Raw genomic sequence first — 4,140 nt, forward strand, 5'->3', positions numbered from 1 at the left:
ACCAGATGTTATGTGGCTGCTAGGATTGAGAGGAGAGAGTCGAGCGGAGCGACGGCGGCTGTCGCGCTACAGTACCCACGTCGCTACAGTGTCCGCGGGTACTGTTCACAGCGGCGGCGGCTAGGGCTGCAAGGGCGCTGGGGGAGGTCGGCCGCGGGGCTTCGCCCACGGCCGGCAAGAGAGAAGGGATTTCCTTCTAATATCTTGCTTGATTAGATTGATACATCTCCTCTCCTTATATAGAGAGGTTTACTTGACTCCTAAGCAAGCGACTAACTAACCCTAACGGGCTAAGGCCCAATAGGCCCTTGACTCCTCTAACACTGAGTCAAGGGTCTATTGGGCCTTAGCCCATTAGGGTTAATTAGTCGCTTACTTAGGGGCCAAGTCAGACCTCTCTATATAATAAAAGGAGATGTATCAATCTATAATCAAGCAAGAGATTAGAAAGAAATCCCTTCTCTCTTGCCGGTCATGGGCGAAGCCCCACGGCCGGCCTCCCCTAGCGCCCTTGTAGCCCTAGCCGCCGCCACTATGAACAGGACCCGTGGTACTGTAGCGACGCGGGTACTGTAGCGCGCCAGCCGCCGGCGCGACCCTCGGCTCTCTCCTCTTAATCCTAGCAACCACATAACATCTGGTATCAGAGACCATGGCTAGATCCTACGGCGCTGTGCCCTTCTCCACACTGCTCGGCGCACATCCCTGGGCTGCGCCAGCCCTGTTCTCCGCAGCGCCGTCGGCCGGATCCTACGCCGCCGTGCCCATCTCCACGCCGCTCGGTAGACATCCTTGGGCTGCGATGGCCCTGTTCTCCGCAGCACCGCCGGCCCTGTCCTCCGTAGCTCCGCCCGTGTTCACCACCGCCACAGCCACTGTGGCGCCCTTGCCTGCGCAGCAGCCTGCACCTTCCACAGGCGCCTTTGGTGAGTGGATGGCGACCTTCGACCACCTGCAGCGCCAGATGGACGTCCTCGCGACCCTCGTCCATAACATTGGCGCACAGCCGACGTGGGTGCCAAGCAGTAGTCCCACGCTGCTTTCCACCTCTCCTTCATTGATCCCGTCGTTCACCACCCCCAGCCCCGTGCCGCCATAGCAGGACAGCGATGGCGTCTTCTACGGGGGCGTGGATGACATCTAGGCATTGGTGGCGCAGCTGCAGGCGGTGGCGTATTGCCTCCTAGCGCGCCGGCAGGGACGACAACACCCCATCTTCAAGTGACGGCGGCCAGTCGTCCCTCCAGCAGCAGCCTTGCAGCTCACGGAGAGGAAGGCGATTGCGCGGGCAAGTGCCTGCAAGGTGTTTGCGGCGGTGCGGCTGCAGGCTGCGGCGCGTGGCCTCCTAGTGCGCCGGCGGCTACAGAAGATGCGCTCACCTATGCACGAGGCGACCTTGGCGGCGGTCGACCTTAGCATAGGGGAGCGTAACCTAGCATGGTCGGTCGACCTCGCCTGGTCGGACGGCTACCAGCAACCGCGCCGACCTGTTGTTGTCTTCAGGCGCAAGCATGGTGTTTTTTTCGTGGGCGACGAACTCCAACTCTGCGGCACCGGCGATATGGGAGCAGCTTCCCTACTTGTCACCGGCGAGGACGCACTGCCTAGCGCCATCGCATTCCGCCACCGTCCGCCACGAGCATGTCTCCGCTGGTTGCTGTTGCCACTAATTCTAGGTGGCCATACCCATGCACCCCTCTCATTCCGATGGTCTCCATGGGATCCAGGTGGCTACACACGTGCTGGTCCAGCAAGCGTAGGATGTCTGTCGTATCTTCAGGAGTCAAAAATAAAGAGTCGTAGTCTTCTTCAGGTCAATAAAATAAGCCAAAATGTAAAAGGCTTATTTTTAAGTGTTAGATTTGTGTCTAGTGGAGGCATCGTTAGTGTCATCGTTAGATTGCAGCTCGAGGACGAGCTACATGTCCAGGTGGGGTGTAGTGTTAGAGGAGTCAAGGGCCTATTGGGCCTTAGCCCATTAGGATTAATTAGTCGCTTACTTAGGGGCCAAGTCAGACATCTATATAATGAGATGAGATGTATCAATCTATAATCAAGCAAGAGATTAGAAGGAAATCCCTTCTCTCTTGCCGGCCGTGGGCGAAGCCCCGCGGCCGGCCTCCCCCTGCGCCCCTAGCCCTAGCCGTCGCCACCACCACATGAATAGTACCCGCGGGTACTGTAGCACGCACATCGCCGCCATTTCCCTCAACTCGCTCATCTCGATCCCAACAACCCCAACGCCATTCATAACAGGTTCACAGTCTAAGAACTTGATGCAGAAACACAGAGGGTTCATGATGAATTACTGGACCAACCATTCCCAAACCACTACCACGACAACAAGCATCACATAGTCTCTGCACGTATCTATCCAAGACTCTTAAAGATGAATGATTTCAGATCACACAAGCAGTAGAGGCAATAACAAATAAAGAAACGCATCAGGGCAGGATGTGATTCACTAACAGGGTGGATGTTTGTGGAAGACAGAAGATGTTGGAAGCTACTCGTGGCAGTCCGCAGTCCTCCTCGAGTTCACAGCAAGACAGCGAAGGTGATGGCGGCAGGCGACGACGATGGCGACGCGCTATGGCGAAGCACAGCCTGTGCGCGAGGGAGGGCGCGAGGGCGGAGGTCGGTGCGAGTGAGGGCAAGCTCAGCTGGCGAGGATGGGCGCTATGGCGAGGCCACAGGATTTATAGCAGAGGATTGATAGCAGTCTCTCTCTTTTCTTTTGTCTTAATTCTCTTTCCTTCTGTGTTAATTCTCTTTCCTTGGAGCAAGGCGCAGGGGAGCCGGGAGAGGCTCGTTGCCATGTATGCTGGCGCATGCAAACATGCAATGTGTATATGGATAGTACAATAGTTTTCTACTTCCTATTTTGTCGTGATTCCTCTATCACATGAGATGCAATATTCAATCAACTGGGAGATGTAATCGAGCACTATTAGAAAAGTAGATCAATGCACATCAAGGAGAATGGCACGATCAATCAGTAATTAAGATTAACCTGTAATCAATGTGTAATCGGTTTGACCAGCCTATAGTACACTGTATATTTATTTATATGAACCTAAATAAGCGAAAGTATATTGATTACACTTGCTTGGAAACTAATATGTTAATCAATCCATGTAGTTTGTTGAAATAGTACTGAACAAATTTGTTGTAAAAGGTCAATTAGTATCAATTGATATGCATGGGTCGAGTAATGCCAACTGGTATTACTTCAAAACGGTACTCAATAGCCAAATCATAAAAGGTCAAAATGCTACCAGTGCTACTAACAGTCTGCTATTAGTTTAAAGTGAGGTCCAATAAACTATACTTCCATGCAAACTGTCACATGCAAAGAATAGGAAGACATGCTCAGAAACCACTATAACGCATGGTGATACTTGACTGTTGGGTAACTGAGAATAAAACAGTCACATTAGATTGATTGTTGTGCATAAATAAGACAGGATATAAGCGGATAGGAAACTACTATAACGAAGGAAGAAGAACATCAATACATTAGTTACACGTCGACACTGTTATTTTGATGGAGGCCACATACCTAAGCCCATGGTACCTTGTAACCGCCAAAAAATTTACGTTGCAGGCCTACATAAAACATAAAGCCATCAACAATTATGTACTTGAAAGGCGACATACAGAAAATTAGTTCTAATATTTTGAACAAAAAGGAGAAAAGTATCAAATCCAATACTAATTGCAGTTGCCTATTTCTAAACTAAAGCACATCATGGAGCTGGATACAGAGCAAAGAAGCACTGAATTAAATAACATATATGTCCAGTTCCTTTTTTTTGGTTAATGAGAAGGCGAAATAACAGGAAAGCCTGCTAACATGGAACCAAAGAAGCAACATAAGCAAATCATGAAGGCGCAAACCAAACAAAGAAGCATTGAACTAAAATAACCAAGAGGTTTTTGCCATTTCGTTTGCTTGACCAGAGGGTGAAATAACAGGACAGGCTAGTAACATAAAACCACTATAGCAACAGCTAAGTAGTAGCTAAAATTAGAAATGTCCAGTTCTGTGATCTGGTTATTGTTCCTTCATTGGTCCCCTCTGTTATCAACTTGAGAAAGCAACTATCTTAAAGGTGACATGACATCCCAGAGGCCAGG

At 50.3% G+C, this 4,140-nt stretch overlaps 1 pseudogene; it reads left to right on the forward strand.

Annotated features, from left to right (window-relative positions):
* Nucleotides 1-652: 652 nt before the first annotated feature.
* Nucleotides 653-1,608, forward strand: LOC136533478 (uncharacterized; annotated as a pseudogene).
* Nucleotides 1,609-4,140: the final 2,532 nt, after the last annotated feature.

The sequence above is a fragment of the Miscanthus floridulus genome, unplaced genomic scaffold (genome assembly GCF_019320115.1).
Source record: "Miscanthus floridulus cultivar M001 unplaced genomic scaffold, ASM1932011v1 fs_896_2_3, whole genome shotgun sequence".
NCBI lineage: Eukaryota > Viridiplantae > Streptophyta > Magnoliopsida > Poales > Poaceae > Miscanthus > Miscanthus floridulus.